Raw genomic sequence first — 20738 nt, 5'->3', positions numbered from 1 at the left:
TTTGAGATTCTTTACAAATGTATATTTAGTTTTGTATCATCAAATTTATAAATTTTATTCCATAGTTTTCAAAATTAAATGTAAATGACCATAAAAACATTAATAAAGTAAATCATTGATGTAAGGTCAGGGAACGTAATACATATATACATCTGACCATGTAGAAGCTAAGTCTTGTTGACTGCTGAAGTCTGTAAAGTTTTGTTGTCTGCTGAAGTCTGTACGCAATGAAAATATCTGCCGTTTCGAAAATAAGTTTTTAAGACCCTAATAAATAAAATATATGAATGGCAGATCTGGTCAAATACTTTCAAAATTGTATTTTTTTCAGCACTTTCATAAGTGTCTGCCAGAATGTTATCCGCGTGATAATGGTCTGCCATTGTTATTTTCCGATAGTAATAATAATCTATTTTCAAATATCAAAATGGCAGACGTGGTCAAATGGTTTCAAAGTTCGCCAAAAATTTCCACCTGTCTTACCTAAGCGCGCGCCCCGTCCACCACTCTGGGCTTAGTGACTCCTCATCTCATGTATAGTAGGTATAGGGGAATCAACACACAAAAATCCAGGTCTGGTCAAATACATACAGGTAGCTTTGCGCTAGCTCTCTAGCTATTACTTCTTATGGAGAGAAAACGTAAACATGTACCACGGGCGAAGCCGGGGCGGACCGCTAGTAAATAATAAAATAATAAATAGTGTATTAGATTTGTTATTGTATCTTGTATACCTACGAATAATTATTCTTACGTCTTGTTGGGAAATGTTCAAATACCTACCTATTGAAATAATTTACTGTTACAAATCATTAGTGTTATTAGTTTTGAGTGAATAGGCATGGATCAGAAATTCAGAATATAATATGCTACTAACTACTCAAATACATACATGTTTACACAACAAACACCACTGACCTCTATAACTATAAGTTATAGAGGTCAGTGACCGTCAGTGACAAACACTATGGATACCTACGCTCGCGAATGCAAATTCGGTGATTTACTAATTATTGATACCTAGTCATTGAATTCGTTTTGAAATAGCCTGTACTTTGTAATTTTTAGTGTTATAGACATTTATAAAATGTGGTGCTCATTTTTTTGTAATAAATCATCCCGAACGCTATTGTATTTTCGTTGTTTTATTTCAAGTAAACACCTATACAATTTTGTCACGAGCCGCCTCTGGCCTCTGGGTGAAATAAACAAGTCAAATGATTTTTGTTCTAATTGTATTTTGGTAGTAGTTTGTTTAGAATTTACATTACCATTGTTTAATTTTTATTTTGTATTTGCAGTAAAATAAAAAGATGAAAAACTTCATTAGGTATATTGTACGACACCTCACTCTGAATCGCGCTAGCGAAATTTTTTCGTTACAGAGCACATATACAACTTTCGGACAATCTTCATTGAGGCCGGCCGGCAAATCGAGTATGTCGAGAAACTTCACTTATTCGATGGAGGTATTCTACCTTCCTTCCTCCACAGTTGTGGGACTCCGACGTGCATTGAACACGCAGCTTTCTGATACTAGTAGCTAAAATCAAAACCACAGATATGTCTGTGATCAAAACCATAATAATATTTTTTACCTATTATTTTACTAAAAGTCGAGTGCATCGAAATCGTAAATATGTTTTTCACCTTCCTGGTTTTTTTTCCATAGTAAATAGTGTGTTTGATTTGTTGTTGTATGAATAATTATTCTTACTTGTTGGTTATGAAATGTATATTGAAATAATTTACTTTTACAAATCACTAGTGATATTAGTTTTGAGTGAAAATGCTTGGATCAGCATAATATCATATTTGCTACTTCAAATACATGTTTTGATAAAAAAAAAACAATAGTGTAATGTAGGTAATAAAATAAAACTGCGTTTTATTGTAATCAATTTTGACATTATTTATTTCCCAAAATTACAACAAAATAGTTTACGCCAACAAATATAACTTTTATTTTTATAACAATCCTACTTGTTTTACATTCACGCCATCTAGACTTAAATCTTTATCATTTTTGTATACGTCTGTGTGTGTAAACGACCCTGTATGCAATGACAGATGTTATAATGCATTTTTTTACCGAATTGGGTGGATTTTAAGGCAATGATATGACATATTTCAATAAAATATAATATTCAGTAACCGCCATGACTATTCCTACGACCTTAATCTTTTCCAATTACGCAAAAACTCAAATAAACTAGAAATGTAGAATTCAGCGCCATCTAGCGGGATATTGGCTGGGAACAGATCGTAGCAATCACCTTAATAAGTACCAAATAGCAAATACTCTCAAATAAAATTACGTCTGTACAACACTACGTTCATAATAGCTAAATTGTTATTTGTAAGTGGTCATAAAATTTCCAGCCAACAGAAACAATCAAATAAGCTCTAAATATTTCCATCTCTAAATATTCATGACAGCAACTCATTTACAAGTTGGTTGATAAGAAATTATGGTAATCGCTTTACATTGACCTGATCCACACTGAAAACATTTTGGGAAGACCGTTTGTAACAAAATAGACTTGACGTTTCAACTCGAAGGATTTTATAATTTGAAACTTTTGAGCTGTCTTCAAAATCCCCAATTAAGAAAGTTTAATCGTCAACAAATTAGACAATATTTGAGTGTTTTGAAATGGCGGAGAAATGGGATGTGTCCCTTTCTTTGAATGGATCCTACTGAAAAACAACATTAACCGAAGTAAGTATCTTAAATAAAATCTTAGTTTTATGTTACCAATTTGTCTTATCGACATTCTAGAAGTTCGTTGTGAAAATTCGAAGAAATTCGGTCAACCTTTTTTAATGTTTGGAAAAGAAAGGAAGTAGCATTTTCCATATCAAAAGTGTAATAAAAAGCAGACTAAGAGCATTACTAGTATACTTAAGCATTAAAACGGCCATAAATCCAGAATAATCCTCTGGGTTTAAACCTGACAACCTTACGCTCGGCACTCATGTAAATTCCCCATTAAATAACGCGCCTTCACACAAATTACTTCCAGAGTTGATCACATAAATTGATTTTCTTATTATGAAATTATTTCCCACCAGTTTTAAACGCAATTACGTTCCCGCTATGAAAAATGTTATTTAAAATGCGGCTAGGTCTTTCGTTATTTTAATAAAGCACTTATAACGCATTTGTTTAATTTTATAATTAACTGCGCGATAAACTTTGATGGCTTAACTAAAACTAAAAATTTGTTTTGTTATTAGAAAAGGTATGGAAAATAAAATTAACACTAGAATGGGATGCTTTATACATTGGAATGCTAAATTCCTACTATAGTCAGTACATAGGTAAGTACAAAATTTTCAATAGTAGATAGTTAACTACCTATATTCTATTCTAACATCTTCTGATTCATGCACCTAATTATCTCAATCACAAAACAATCCGTCAAACTACATAGAATTCGAACAATTAAATTTATTTTAATTGTCTCCAAGATGCATTCTCGCATCTTAACTAGTCCATTAACAATGCCAGCTTTTGTCTCATTTGTAACATCTGTTACTTTGCCTTCATTTTTCGAGACAATGCAAGCCTCACTTCGACGCTCGTAGCCTTTTAAGTTAATTAAAAAGCATGCAAAACGTGCAAAGAAAAACCGCAGTGTAAATTCGCTACTGCATTGCGTCAACGCCGGCTTTTACTTAATTAGTTGAGCAACCCTTGTAACGAAAAGGTGCGTATAAATTAAGCGCGGCAGCCGCGCGAGCCTATGTTCGACCAGAGTTGACGTTCATTTGCTGCGCGAGCCAATATGTAGATATATTTTAAGTTGAACGTAGTTGCCGCGCGCGGCAGGCGATCCATCACGAACAGACCGCGGCGGTTAGTTCAGTGTTCACTCTTGAGTATGGACGCGCGTGGTCGGGCGGCTGCCGCTTTCATTGTGATTCACCATCTTATTTGTAAAAAAAAAAATAAAAGAAAAAGGCGTTGGTGGATGAAAAAATTATAATATCTAAATAGATCGCTATATGGCGTGAAACTTAATTGTGGTATTTATTGTAGTATTGGGAGGATTTGCTGTTCCACAAAAATTCATTAGCGCCATACAATTGTAGTAGTAAACGGCACTTTTCGTTGTCCATTTTTACGTATACGCCGCGCGAGCCGAATCACCAAAACTACAAACCGTCCACACGGCGCGCGAGCGAACGCCTGAAGCTCCTTTGATGCGGTCTCAAAAACCGACAGCGAGCGGATCGCCCCGCGGCACGTTCGAGCGCGGCAATGTTCGCGTCGCCGCGCGCGGCGATCCCGTCTACATAGTGCGCGGCCGCCGCGCGCGCCTATGTTCGATGGTTTGCCGCGCTTAATTTATACGCGGCTTTAGGCTAATATAATAATGGATGTATCTAATACAAGAGTGAAGTTCGTGCAGACGTATTCCTTTTCAACTCCCACAGCATTGACGCAAGCTTATTTTATAGGTCCTATACGACTTCTCTACTGCACTTGATACACTTTTTTCTATAAATACTCCGTAGAAGTGAAATGATGCTAAAATAACCAGATAATGCATGCTGTAGTTGGAATATTACATGCATTTTACGTCTAAATGATCGATTCCCGCCTTCTCTAGTTCTGCAAAGAGGTAGTTAAAAACGAATGAATTAATAGATAGAATTATTACTAATTCACAACTGTACCCACTCTACACTTAATAAGTTTTCTTCAAATAATCATCAACTTAATTTTGTTTTAAAAAATATATATTTAACCATTATTATAACACAACAATCTTCTGATTTTCTGTTTACGGAAACGTACCCTGTTCACAGTGTAAACAACGTGAGATACACGCCACGCGATAAATAAACAAATGCCTTTATAACCTCTTTTACGTGGATATAAAGTTTGTAAATAAAACTTTAATAATAGTATTATTTTTTTAAATATAATATATAGATTTAAAACATAGAAATTTTCACATTTCCTTATATCGTAAAGATGTGAAAATGTTTGAAATTTAGACAGTGGGAATATAGTTAGTGTTCAGTCTTGGCAGTCGCTACATAGTATAAAACAAAGTCGCTTTTTCTGTTCCTATGTCCCTTTGTATTTTTAAATCTTTAAAGCTACGCAACGGATTTTGATGCGGTTTTTAATAGAAAGAGTGATCCACGAGGAAGGTTTTAGTCACTACATAGTATAAAACAAAGTCGCTTTCCCTGTCCCTATGTCCCTATGTCCCTATGTCCCTTTGTACGCTTAAATCTTTGAAACTACGCAACGGATTTTGATGCGGTTTTTTTTAATAGATAGAGTGATTCAAGAGGAAGGTTTATATGTATAATAAGATCCATTAAGTAGTGGAGAAGTACTGTTATTTTTGAGGTTTCTAATGTGATGTCGTAAAAAATTACATTTATTCCGCTTACATTGCAAACGCAGGCTGAACCCTACGAGTTTTATCAAAATAATGTACTAAGTATTATACACATTGAAAAGGTCTACAGAAAAGTCCGCGATGGTATATGTCTATCTCTTATGGATAACCCACAATAACTTTTTTTTGTCATTTACTTTTTACGACAAATAATGGCTAATTTTCGAAGCGATTTTAACCAATACAGCATTAATCCTTAACCAATTAAATACCATGGATACATTGTTCATTTAATATAGATCTATATGGCCCTTTACACCGTATGATTTAAGTGAATATTTTCGAAGATATTACAGATTTAAAAATTGCAGGACGTAGCGTTTGCGGCCGCCCGGCTATGTATTTTATACCCGTGCGATGCCGGAGGCCGGAGCGGGCCGCCGCTATATTTTTATACCTATACTTACAACGTTCACAGTTTTTCTGTAGTGTATTTAGTATCAGCATTGCACCCGTGCGAAGCCGGGGCGGGTCGCTAGTATATTATAATTTATTAGGTTTTAGACAAAGCGGGAGAAGCCGCGGGCGGTAAGCTAGAATAAAAATACATACAAAATCCCTCCATATATAAAAATATTAAAAATTATATTAATCAATGATAATATAATATCCACACCCCTTCACAAAGGACTCTGTTCTCATAATATATTTTAATATTACGAAGCACAGTTGATTTTAAAATATAGGAGTCTGAGAAGAGTTAACGAAGACGGAGCATTATTTTCCATTTATTTCGATTACGTAATTTTATTTGCTGAGGCATTTTAAAATGTATTCCGAATGCAGCTATCGTGAAAGAGCTTTGCATTATTTTTTTCGTCTGCGAGAATATTATTTCGCAAGTAATTGAAATACGTTTTATTCAGTAAAAGGATCTGGTTTAAAACTTAAGAGTTCAAACTTGAGAAATTTTATAAAAAGAGCTTTAGCTTTACCTATTTTCATTGTTAACAAATGATTTGTTTGTTTAGAATGTACGAAAGATGAAAATGATTCTGCAAGGCACCGTAGGTTAATTGATTAGTTTTTTCTTTGATAAGATAATAAGTTATCATTTAGCGTTGCCCGAAAGCTGTAAAAATTAAGTACGGATGCGTGTGGTTTCATCGTGTCATATAATAAATACCCACAGGTAATTAATTATGCTATAATAATTAATAATAAAAGGAGAAAACATTATAATTTAAATAGATACTTACATAAAGTATGTATTTAAATCTCAGCTCAAGTATATACCGGAGAATAAAAAATTACTGTTCAGCAATTTCTTTGTTGAAAACCCTAACAATCTTTACTCATATCTAGAAAAGCCTTTGTTTTGCACCCTATGCAAGGAGGTCTGAATACATATTAAATATGTAGCTATCCCTCATTTTAATTTATGCTTTGTATTATTATTTCTTGATGGAACTGCATCGTTATAACATTGTTTGATAAAACCGCTCTTCACTGTATTACTGTAGAATATGAAAATACCTTAGGAAAATACTCGTTTACTGAAGTATTGACGGAGTTATTATAATGGAAATGTTTGCAATTTAATAAGTTAAGTTGTTATCATTTGTAGTAATATTATGGCTTTATTCATACCAATTAGCTTTTACGCATGATAATTATTATAATATTTTGAATAGGTATTAGGTATGCGTATGTACATCAATACAATGCGTAAAAAAATGCAAGATTGTTTTTTTTTTATTTAAATCCTTCAATGTAAAACATAGTCCTTGTTTATCTGCGTAAAAGAAAACACAATCTCTACAATGCAAAAGTCAATTACGAATAATTAATTAGATTACTTTTTTCCCTGTTCATAGCTCGTAGATATTTTTTTCTCTAATCATAAATTGAAGAGAACGTTACCAACGACTTAATCAAAAAATTCGGTGAAACAGCTCTCATCTTATTTAACAATTTAGTAACACGTGTTGCGAAAAAGCAAGTTACCTTTTTTATTTCCTGCTCTATGTACGTGAGTTTGTATTTTATGATTCTCAGTTTATCTTCATTTTATTTCTTCTAAATCAACCTTTCCTGTAGACCTGCGTGCGTGAACAGTAAGTGAAAGTGGTAAATTTTTAATTGTATTATTGTAGGATGGAGAATCAAGGAAAAATGTAAGTAGTTTATTTATATACTTACGCATTCATTTAGTTTGCAACTATGGTTGGTTTTTAATGGAAGCTGAAGCCTCCTTTTTCGGCCAAAGTGATAAAGAATTCATATTGTTATTGCAGTTGTATATCATACAAAAAAGCTTATATAGCTTTCAAGATTGTATCATACTATACAGAAGCTCAGAAAAGGATTAAATACAATTGGTCTTACCACAAAACAATTTAAACAGAGTCTAACTTTAAACCTGGGATCTGTACTTTAATAGTTGTTTATGTGAAATACGACAAAACCAGGAGAACCCGCGTTTAAATTTAAGCCCTATCTAAAGTTTTTAGTGGTAAGACTATTTTCTACTTTTAAAAAGAAGACTCAATAGTATCGGACTCTTGACTGTCTTACTATCTCGGGCACTAAAAAATTATCATCACCAGCACAAGACAATTCGCGGTAAAGAAGTAGCAAAACAAATATAAATTAACGGAGCATTGTTCAACTGCGTAACTTCCATTACGGTATGAAATGAAGGCATGTCGGGAATAATTCTTAGCTCCAGCGACTCCATTATACAGCATCATCGCGGAAGGACCCTTGAGCCTCGGCGGTCTATTGTTGGGACCGCGACGCGATAAGAAAAATAAATATAAAGAACAACTACAAGCCAGAATGCTATTTTAATACGAATTTTAATGTGACTTGAGTACGTGCAGTGGAAAGTTATGTAGGATTTTCTTTGTTGGAAATTTTATTGTAATATTTGTAATTATCGTGTAATATTGTTCCATTATTAATATTTTTAAGTCTCGTTCGATAGCGCAGGAAAGGTTAATAACATCGGTCTTATTTCTTCCTGTAAAAATGTATTCTAACATAAAAGCGACGGTTCCTGTAGCGAAGCCCTTCATAAACTTAAAGAACTTACAAAGGTTCAGTAATATTTAATAACGTTCAATAAAAAGCGTCAATATTCAAAATAATAAAAAAGTTACACGCGCCCTCGAATAATTCGTAGAAAATATAAAGCTGGGAAGCCAATATCATATTCATTGACAATAAAACTCAGACTTCATAACGGCCGCGGCGCGAGATTGCGCACATAGAAATGAAAATGCGTGCGATTTAAAGCGATGTAATCCGAGATAAGTTGGGGATTTTACTCGATAACTATCGTTATCGTGATTGCATTGGAATCGAGTCAATTCGGGCTTACAAATCTCCAATACTGTACTTCTCCCGCCATATATGCCAATTCAAACAAACATTCAACTTAATGGATTACAAAAACTCGTTTTTGATAGGGGCATCCTTTTTCGAATGACTGCATTTTCATTTTAACCCATTGAGCCCCGAACGGCCAGATCCGACCGCGATACAATAGATTTTCGTACAAACATTCACTAAATAATAAATTAATAATAATAATTCAAACTCAAACATTTATTTATTCAATTAGACTTCTTAAAGAAGCACTTTTGAAACGTCATTACATATTTTAAAATTTACCACCGATTCGGAAAGCAGTATCTACGGAGAAGAACCGGCAAGAAACTCCATAGTTGCTCTTTTAAATCATGTCAGTTTTACAATTTTACAAAATACATATGTAACAACATATAAGTATTGTAATAACATGCCAAAGAACTGTCCTGTGGTTTTTACGCGACAACCCTCCATGGGTTTTTATCGTCCATATATTCCTGAATACTGTAGTACGCTCTCTGAACTAGTACATTTTTTATATAAGTTTTAAATTTAGAACTACTAAACTCTTTAATATTATGAGGAATTCTATTGTAAAAGCGTATACCTTGACCCATAAATGAATTTTTAACTTTAGCTAATCGGAAAAATGGCATTTCAATTCTATTTCTGTTCCTTGTGCCATAACAGTGTCTATCTCCTACTCTTGTGTGTAAGTCGGCGTTTTTGTGTACATGCAAAATATTATTAAATATATACTGTGATGGTACAGTAAGGATACCAGTATTCTTAAAGAGATCTCTTAGTGAGTCCCGAGCACGTAAATTATATATAGAACGAATGGCTCTTTTCTGTAAGATAAATATAGTTTCTATATCTGCTGCCCTGCCCCATAGTAGAATTCCATAGGACATAATACTATGAAAGTAGCTGAAATAAACCAATCTAGCTGTATCTTCATCGGTGAGATGCCTTACCTTTCGGACTGCATATGCTGCTGAACTGAGCTTACCTGCAGCGGTGTTGACATGGGCTCCCCACTGTAGTTTCTCGTCCAATGTTAACCCAAGAAATACAGTCGATTCTGTAGGGTGTAATACCTCCCCGTTCAAGGTAATATTTCTGCTTAACTTTTTAACGTTTGGTAGTAAAAATTCAACACAAGTTGTTTTTTTGGCATTTAATAATAAATTATTAGCAGTAAACCAGTCGGATATGTGTAAAAGAGCACTGTTCACTTCGTCAACATTTGGGTCATGCCTATCCACATTAAATATTAATGAGGTATCATCTGCAAACAGAACTATTTCACACCTATCCTGTAAATAATAAGGTAGATCATTGATATATACCAAGAACAAGAAGGGTCCTAAAATAGATCCCTGTGGAACACCAATGTTAATTGACGCACCGCTAGAACGTTCTCCATTAACAACTACAGTTTGTATCCTATCATGCAGGTATGAGGCTATGAGGTTCTGAGCTTGTCCTTTAATCCCATAGTGATTAAGTTTACGCAATAAGGTACAATGTTCAACGCAGTCAAATGCCTTGGAGAGGTCACAAAATATCCCCAAAGCATTTTTTGAGTTTTCCCATGCCTTATATATATGTGTTAGTAGTGCAACTCCAGCATCTGTGGTTGAGCGCCCCTTTGTGAAACCAAACTGTTTGGTGTGCAGCAAATTATTAGATGCAAAGTGACTAGTCAATTGGTTTAATATTAACTTTTCGAATACCTTACTTAATGTTGGTAAAATCGAGATAGGTCTATAGTTGTTACAGTCTTCTTGATCGCCTTTCTTAAATAGAGGTATAACTTTACTAAGCTTTAATAAATTAGGAAATGTACCATAGTCACAACACTTATTAAATATTGTAGTGTATGTCCTTCCCTATTATCGGCTCTTAGACGCACACGACCTCTCACTCCGACCGCCTGCAGCCAACTGAACTGTGTGAGCGGTGTCACCGTTGCACGTGCGCAAGAGATGACATAATACTTCCCTCTCTTTCACTCACATACACTACATCCCTCCTTTATTTTAGAAATTTTTAATTTTTTCAATTAATTTTATTAAATAAAATATTATGTTCTATTCGGGTATGTTATATGTATGCTTCTATTCTAGTCTATACCTAAGCACCAGTATCAGTCAATGACCTATTATACTAGTAGACGCGGCATACGCCAACATCATTGCACTAAAAAACAGCGTAATTAATACATACCTACTTACTAACGCATTATCACCAATACAGTTGTTCTCTCTTTCACTCTCACGCACGAGTCATAATACATGTCTCACTCCTGTACTTCGTAATAACAACTGCCGATTAAAATACATATAAAAAGAACGTCCAGCCACGACGCTGAATGGTGCGTGACTAAGTGAAACTCGGGCACTTAGCTGAGTTTTTTCTTGCCAAAATAGAGAGCGGGTAACGTATCTAGCTTTTTTATATATCATAGGTATCAGTTAGTAAACACAGCTCAGGGACACGTCCGCTCCATACCAGCGATAGAGTAGAATGTGTCACCTGGCCTAGTAATATAATTCTATCTATATGCAACATCTCTCCTTTTTATTATTTTTCTTTTTTTTTCCATTAAGTATATGTATATTCAAAATTATAATAATTTTTACAATATATGTATTCAAATCGATATTAATTAATAATTTTTTCAAACTCAAACCTTCATTCATCAACCATACCTCGTCCAGAAACGTTTAAAACGTTTCGTCAGTATAAGGACAAAATATGAATTTACCACTGGTTCGGAAAGCCGCCTCAACAGAGAAGAGCCGGCAAGAATATATAGGCATATAGTCGCTCCTTCAAAATCATAGAAATGTAACATCTTACATAGGTATTTATAATAACAATAATGACAATTTATTTAAGTATACGACAATCTATCATGAATAAGTTGTATACTTATATTTAAGTTTATTAAGTCATTATTTATTTATTAACCAATGGGACGAAATCGTTTTCAGTAACTTAATGTTCCTTCTGTAACTTAACTATACTTTTGACTAACTGTACCTGTACTGTACCTGCACTCACTACCTTGTTGATATGTTTCACTCACTATTTATCATGACCTGCACTCCAGGTCATTTAGAAGAGGTGAATGCTGCTTCTTCTGACGCATAATTTAATTCACTTTACCTGCACCGGCATCTGCACCATCTAAGTAACCACTGTTTTTTTTCCCACATATTAAAATTATTAATAAACGATAGCTGCAAACCGAATTATTACCAAGTGAAATGCCTATAGACTGGGTACATACTTAAATGCTCGGTTATTATTTAATATCTATATTCTGTATATGTACTTCGTTACTAAAACAATATATGTTCCGATTTTAATTCAATATACCTAATAAAATCGGAATGTAATATAATATGTATATATCTGTACCCTAAATAATATAATAAATATTATACGGCAAAATTGTAACCAAACATTAATTGGTTCATTATTTATTCTTATTTAAGCAACAACAACTTATCATATGATCCTTAGGCACAAGGAAGATTTGTTTATTTATTCGTTTGTCCGTCTCTCTTTCATATCGCAATAAAGCGATTTATGATATATTTTTGGGTGATAGTTTAGAGGCTAGAAAGTGGCAGCCTTTTTTATAGCGCATTAAATATATTTAATTCATACAGATACATAGTATTACAACGTTAAGGTTCATAATTATCAATTATTTAAATACCAACTTTCGGGTATAAACCACTCTGACAGAATTATAGTCTTAGTGGAGCTTGCTCTGCAACAGTACAATATCATACTATACTGTGCCATTGACTTCTATTGAACCGCTTTTAGCTTCACCTGTATGTTCGTATGACTGTATGCAACCGATTCTTTTCGATTCGCTTATGACCTACCCAAACCGTACAGATTTAACTTCAGTGACAATATTACAACAATTTATTGACAATACAATAATGAATATTTAGTAAAGCGTGATTAATAATGTGTTACTTTTTTTTATACTTCTTATTGTAACCTCAACACACACGCGGTGTTGTTCATTGTATGATTATTACATTAATAACACATAGGTGTTTAAAATTCAATTAATGTAACGAACCTAAAACGAATCAAAATGTATCATTTTGTTGATGACTTTTTTTTATTTGTTACTTATGATAACATTTGTATTACAACTGACAACTTAATAGCCACTTGAAAAAGAAAAAGATAACTTAATGACAATAATAATGGCTAGACATTAATGGTCTGAAAATAAGTAGTTGGATACATATTTTTTTTAACTGTACAATGTTAACTGTAACAATCAGTAATACAAATTTAACTGTAACAATCAATAAAAACTTTGTTTTCCTATAACTATATAAGTATTTGCATAAATTATGTAATTAACTTGAATTTACAATATTCAATTTTGCATTTCGAAATCAATACCACTATACCACCTCAATATTGTAGAGATTGATACTTGGAATTTATATTCTGACTAAGGCACGAATGGTGACCTTTTCGCGATAATACATTTTTTTTTTGCTTTGACAAGAAATCTTTACCGTATTTCTTAATTGATAATCTTTTATTCAATCTAGTACGATATACATTATTTTGTCGCAGCGGTGTTAATGCATTAGGTGCGATATTTAAATTTGCAAAAGATGATCTCTTAAAAGATGTATCACGTAAGTACCTACTTTATGAATATGAAATCAGACCAGTCTTACAAACCACCATTAAAACTTGGATTTTATATGAATTACTACGTTGTAACTCTTATTAAATTCTTAATAACTTTTTAAACTTGTAAATAAAATTATTAGTGTATTGACTTTTATAATACTATTCACGTTGATGTTTGTGTTGCTGATTTTCTCGTCTATTATAAAATTGGTGTTTTTTAATTAAAAACAGTCGTTATTAATATAGTAATAACTAGATGCACATGGTGTATGATTTTACCATGGTTCTTACATATACCTTGCATATACCAATATTTGCGGTATGATGTGGTTATGATCCATTTTTTATTTTACATTAAATGTTCGTCTTGAAATTGACCTTTATTATCTATCTAAAAATTTTAAGTGTATATTTGACAGGTTGTTTGTCACTATACACTATCTATCAAAGTAATCTACTATGTATATAAAAATAAGTCGGGTTTTCCTTCCTGACGCTACAACTCCAGAACGCACGAACCGATTTCCACGGCTTTGCACTCGTTGGAAAGGTCTCGGGCTCCGTGAGGTTTATAACAAGGAAAAGGTGTCTCTGGTGCGAAACGGACTTCGCCAGGTTTGCTAGTTATTAACAATTAACGATTCATATTTTATGCCAACTGTCTATTGTCCAACTTTTGTCTTTCACGGTATATTATTGTATAAATTACGTAAAAGTCGTTTTCAACGTTCCAACATGCAATGATTAACAGTGTGTTATACCTAACCCCAAACCGGGGTGCTACATTTCCGCTGAGAGAGTGGTGTTATGCTACTGCTACGTTCCGTTTAGAAAGCTTCTACATACCCGCAACGTTCCCGCGCAGGGAATTGTCGCGTCCTTGCCACGTTCCGATAAGGAACCTCATACGCTGCTACATACCGCTTAAGACCCATCTTCAGTAGTACTACGACATTGCTACGATTGCCGCTGAGGAAATCCTTCGGCTCCTTAATTCCTGTTGAAGGAATTCAGCGACCAACCCTAAAGACACCCTACCGCCTAGCCTTCGCAACGAGACGCGCACTCCATCTTACGTCCACCTATATCAACCGGCGGTAAGAGCCCTACCGGAGGGTTTGGACCTAGGCACACCACGACCCTTATTGTTACTGATATTTGTATTTTATTTTATTAATTATTAATTAACTAAATTAATTGCCGACTGTATGGTGAGTATCTAGTTCTTATTATTATTTTTTTGTTTCCACCTCACCTACAACGCCACATAGTATATACAATAAAAATGAATAGCCAAATATGTTGCTAAGTGTAAAACTCAAACCTCCGCACGCAGCGTATCGGTTCGACCAATTCGGATAATATTCATGTTCCAATTCGTTTAACGAACCGATAAAAGGCGAAAGAGCATTACAACGTCTGCCAGGTGGGTAGTTTGAAATAATGAATATTGAGACTACTCTGTATGTCTCTCATTCCATTTATTTTTGTTTTCGAATATTCATTGTTTTATTACCTTACCCTGTTTATAATTATTATATTATCACTTAACCTGTCTAACTTTATAGTTGTCGGTTAAATGTGCAATACCTATCGCAGATATTTTAGGTATTGTTATCATTATGATTATTCTTTCGTTGTTTAACAAAATCTGCTATGAAATTATGAAAATATTAAGTCACTTTTAGATAACAATAATAAAATCTACTGTAAATATTTTAGTATTTACTGTATGCTCTTAAAAATTGTATTATTCCATTTTTTATTTGGATATCAATACTAACCGTAAGTAATTTCGAAGATACAATCTATCTTACGAACAATGAAATGAAATGTGAAATGGTGACGAACTATCACTTTTTTTTTAAGATAGCGTATTTAAGTGCATGAATTCGCAATATGGGCATCACCCAAAATATAAACATTTTATACGAGCATCACCCGTATCACATCACTACAGGCATCACCTGTATTGTAATTATATTACGACTACCAGGCATCATTTGGTATAAAATTACAAAGTACACACGGGCGTCACCCGATTTTTGTTTTTGCACTACCAGGCATCATCATCTGGTATAACATTACAAAATACACACGGGCGTCACCCGATTTTTGTTTTTGTACCACCAGGCATCATCTGGTATAACATTATAAAATACACACGGGCGTCACCGGATTTTTCCTTACCACCAGGCATTATCTGGTAACACAGTACAATTACGTACACGGGCGTTACCCTTTTTAACCCATTGACCACCGTAAGCCCCGATCGGGCCACGACACAATAGATTTTCTATTGTGTCTGTGATTCCGGGGACTGATGGATTAAAGTGAAACTTTTATTACATCGTCTCAAACTTTTTGGTCTGTGTAGCGCATGTCGCGTGACGGTCGGCTGCCGAGTAGGTATAAAGCAGTGTTCGGAACCGTTCGAACAGTTTCACTTTTACCGTGGTTTCATAAAACCACACAACATTTTTTTTTGTCAGGCTTCATCTTGTAACATTATAGCTTAACAACAACAACTTTAGAAATCCCTTGTCGTGGTCCACATCACCATCGAAACACATACATCAACTTACATGAACTTCCATAATGTTACTATTAGCCTGTCCAGGAAACTTACGTTCCTTGCATGATTAATTAATTAATTAATTAATTCTTTATGCAATAATGAATAATCTTAAATAATACTCATGCAACTTCACATCGAGTAATTAAATAAGATATAAGTGGGTATTTGGTATAATTATATTTTCGTAACCAGACAAATCTATTCTGAGCTGATAGGGAGTCGAACCTTCTTAGCTCATTTAATCATGTTTAACCAATCCTTTAAGCAGGTTTTTACATATCAGTATCAATAAATTTATATGTAAACAAATGTCCCAAAATAATAATCTACAGCCTCGACTAAACAAAATATCACATTTAGTCTCGCATTACGCAGTTACAGTCCTATGCATGACTACGTGAGTACATACACTGGACGACGCTAGCTGTATACCCGTACACTGTACAGTGTATTTATCAAACAGGCACCATACGCTCGAGCAATAAAGACAGCCCGCGTATGCATTGGTATCAGTGTAGTTATGTATACGAGAAACAATTGACAACACCTACTTTATCCTTCTGGCTACAATTATTTAAGAGGTTTTGCTAAATCTTTATGTAAACGAAACCTTCGTTTTCTACGGCGCGGAGGCCGGAGGCCTCTCGAAAGGCACGCACATGTTATTTATCTACTTTGTGCGGATATTTTTTTTTTATGTAAGCGGCACAAAATATCATAATGAAAATAGGTATGTGTGTATATTATTATTAACTTTAATATTCCCTTCGATGTAACTCGACTGTGGATATAATTAGTTCAATAGTTATCACAGCACACCTATTTCCTCCCTTTTTTTTTGTTTTGTAATTTTTTTTTATTATCAAAAAAAATTACTTACATTTATTCCCGATTTACCTCGTCGCCAAAAATGTAGTGTATGTCCTTCCCTATTATCGGCTCTTAGACGCACACGACCTCTCACTCCGACCGCCTGCAGCCAACTGAACTGTGTGAGCGGTGTCACCGTTGCACGTGCGCAAGAGATGACATAATACTTCCCTCTCTTTCACTCACATACACTACAAATATAAAAGCTAAATTGTTCGCAATATTTTCTATTATATTATTAACTAAATTTACGGACATTCCCCAAAGATTACAAGTATTTTTTAAATTTAGTGTCTTAAAGGCTGTAACAATATCATTAGCAGTTACGTGTCGCAATTCAAATAATGTGCTGCACCCCGCAACATGGTCCCTCAAAAAGGTCTCTGCAAGTGCTGAAGACGAATTTAAATTATTAGTAATGCTAGCAGGGACACTACTAAAGAAATCTTCAAATGCAAGCGCAACATCAGCATTTTTGTCAATAACCATGCCATTATTAACAAGTTTTATGGTATTACTTGATTTGCTTTTACCCATTTCACCATTAATAATAGACCAAACTGTTGCACGCCTCATAAGCGAAGCGTTGAGGTGGGTACTACTGTCACTTCGCGCAAAACATCTGATTTTTCAAACTTAAAATGTCTTTATGTATCATACATTGCACTTGTAAGATAATACATACACACACATATTAAGAAAAAACACTATTTTTAACGTTCATGATATTTTTGATGTCATTTTTGTTATTTAAACTAGTTAAAAAACAGTTTAAAAAAGTTCTGTCTTGGACGTCCGTGTGTCTGTATGTGCGGATCCTTTTTCTTGTTAACACGATAGCGACCGAAATACTTTACTAATCGAGTCTTTTTTTTTCTCTTACGCTTGAGTATGCTCAGGAATAGAACCCTTTCATTTTTCAGGGTCTGATTCGATGTGGTTTAATTGTTATTAAATAAACAAAAATAATAATTAATAAATATTTATTAAAAAAAAATTATGAGGCGTGCACTTTTGGATTTTCCAAATTATTTTAACTTTATTATCGGAGTCGCGTATTTTATCTCTGATATACAAACGCTTCGCAGTAAAACAAACAATTTTAAAAGATTTTGAGTAATTTCTAACATAACTAAGAAAAGATGGGTCTTTATTATATTGCTTCATACCATATAACTCATAAAGAACGATCCTACACCTATGTATGCTAGGTGTCGCCCATTTACTAAATGGTAAATCCTTGGTAATATTTAAAGATTTAACTTTAAATATTTTTTCAAATTCATTATGCACTAAATTAAAAAGATTTTTAAACATTTCACAAGGATTATTATGACAGGATTGATCATTCAGTACGGGCAGGCTTTTATTAATATTACTTATCTCTAAATTTATTAATGCCTTTTTTAGTTATAGGCCTAACATTAATTCTTTTAAATTCAGGTAAACAATCCCATTCAAAAACTACTTTCTGGCCACAGTGATCCGAAGTGAGTGTATTGAGAATATTTTTCTCTAAACAGTTGCAGTCGCAGTATATATTATCAATACAGGTTGCAGAAGTAGGTGTAATTCGTGTGGGTTCATTAAAAAGTTTATACAGATTAAATGACTGAAACAAATTAACAATTCGTGTTGCCGTTTGTGTTTGTAAAAGTATATCAATATTAAAATCACCACATACTATAACTTTTTTTTTACTCCTACTTAAACGCTTTAATATTTCTTCCATGACTGTCTCAAACATATTATAGTCACTGGAAGGGGGTCTATAAACGCAAACAATAATATAACGCTCCAGCTCCACACAGGACAGTTCAATGGTCCGTTCTACAGAAAGGCTAACAATGTCAGTTCGTTCCTTGCATTTTAAACTATTGTGTACAAAAATAAGAGAACCTCCATGAATAGCGTTTGTTCTAAAGTATATACTTTTTAATTTATAATTATCAATATTTATTAACAACTGACATTGTTTAAGCCAATGTTCTGTTACACAAAATATTTTAATTCTATTATGATTTAAAAATAATTCTATTTCTAATAATTTGCTAGCCAAGCCTTGAATATTTTGATGCACAATAGAAAAAGACTGCTTAGCTGTTGTCTTATAAACTAGTTTAAATCTAGCTTAGGGCTAGATTGTCTGTCAACACTTAAACTAGGTTGATGTATAATTATGTGATGTGAATTATAATGATGTATAATTATTAATAATTCTGAATATTATTTCCCTCTCTCTTACTCATTTACGTAAAGTTCAAGCTTAAAACCTCCATGCCACATAATAATTGCAGGTTGTAGGCTAATTATTCTCTAGAGACTGCCACTAGAAATAAAACACAACCTTTGTCTAGAAATGTTCAAATTGCAACATTAAATATTGTGTAAAGGATATTTTGTAATTATTATATATTTGTTTATGTTATTAATTCATGAACAAGCGTAGCTCTAGCTAACTATATTTAAAATCATTGCTAAGGTTTTGTCTTGTTTTATTTGATTCTTAAAATCAGCTCTCGCTAAAACGTATAAGTACTAATTATTAATAATTCATAAGTTTTGATAAATTTAAAAAGAATTATAGCTTCTTAAAAGGAAATTTCAAGTTGTACCAGAAGATATCCGAAGACCTTACAGGGGAAAGCATAGAAATAACAACACGTCGATATTTTACTTTTAATGGTTTATCATTTACACTTTTCGGCAGTTGGAATGTTTTTGGGAAGCTGTTAAAAGTTATCGCCTACACGCAGGCCCGATTACGCTTTAAATGGAATAACACAATATTAACGTTACATTTCACGCGCCGGTACTCCAAATTATACAAACATTGTATAACTAGCTGCGTCCTGCGGTTTCACTAGATTTTTAATAGATTTTTTCTTTTTAATCGAATAATAATCGAGTGTTACTGCTTGTGTTCATGCGAGTAAATAATGATAAAAGGGAGCCTTAGTTACTCCTTATTATATCACCTGTTAGATAAAGTTGCATTAACGTCTGTCCAACAACTCCAGAGATTAGCTGGAACGAATAGACCGACACACAAGCTAAAATAAAAATGCTATTTTTATATATGTACCGTTTAGAAATAAAGCGTTTAATTAAAGTTACAAGCAGACAATCCTATCTTATGATTGCTCTAGACTAGAGGCAACGATACATTTCTGTTAAAACTTAGTTTGGTCGTGTTACCTTACCTTATTTTAGTAAAACACTTCAACATTAATGGGTTTTATTCGACTACAATTAACGTAGATGTTGTCAACCTAAATTGCGGTAAGTTTGGGTTAACATTGAAGAATATCTATTTCTGTAGGCTTGAAATGTGGATAGTCTCTGCTGCTAAGTATCTATATCATTTTAATTACCTTAGGGCTTAAGCTTACCACTAACTTAATTATTACAATTTCATTTGACCTAATATACAATGTTAAAAGAAAGTTTTAAATTCAGTTTCTATCGGAGTAATTTCTCGCTGTATCGCCCTTTCTACGAGATTTAAAAATCGATTAATATTCGCAGTCAAAATGTTAATGCAGTCAATCTAATGGTAGTGGTACTGAAATATATTTCCAGAAAGTTAAAACTATATTTTCTCTAAATTTAACCAAGAAGCTTTAAGAATAAATTGTATACACTTTAAAGATCTCATCGTACCCCGCTAAAGGCGTATCCATGTATTCTAGAGCACGTTACACACAAAACGTTGATCACGCAAAGCAATCTTGATGCCGGGATGTCGTATCTACTCGTTTCTGGTAAAACCAACATATTACTCCCATTTATATCGTCCGACCCGTCCACGGACCCAGAAAATGAGTGCAATTTCGCTATTTATTGCATTGGGA

At 33.6% G+C, this 20738-nt stretch overlaps 1 protein-coding gene and 1 long non-coding RNA gene across 2 annotated transcripts in view; one reads left to right on the top strand and one right to left on the bottom strand.

Annotated features, from left to right (window-relative positions):
* Positions 1 to 20444, top strand: part of Vps4 (vacuolar protein sorting 4) — a 326101-nt gene extending 305657 nt beyond the window's left edge. The window contains exon 3 of the transcript XR_016315658.1: positions 20430 to 20444. The gene's annotated coding sequence lies outside the window, so the exon portion shown is untranslated. The remainder of the gene's footprint in view (positions 1 to 20429) is intronic.
* On the bottom strand, positions 8964 to 17446 carry LOC149488519 (uncharacterized). The gene is made up of 2 exons (XR_016315662.1): positions 17067 to 17446; positions 8964 to 10606 (listed from the first exon to the last, which is right to left on the bottom strand). It is a non-coding gene; the product is annotated as an uncharacterized LOC149488519 (long non-coding RNA).
* Positions 20445 to 20738: the final 294 nt, after the last annotated feature.

Source organism: Colias philodice, chromosome 5 (assembly GCF_061535455.1).
Source record: "Colias philodice isolate Cphi_HAF_F1 chromosome 5, ilColPhil1 Martin Lab GWU primary, whole genome shotgun sequence".
NCBI lineage: Eukaryota > Metazoa > Arthropoda > Insecta > Lepidoptera > Pieridae > Colias > Colias philodice.
The sequence above is the reverse complement of the archived record's forward strand: the minus strand, read 5'-3'. Positions and strand labels throughout refer to the sequence as shown.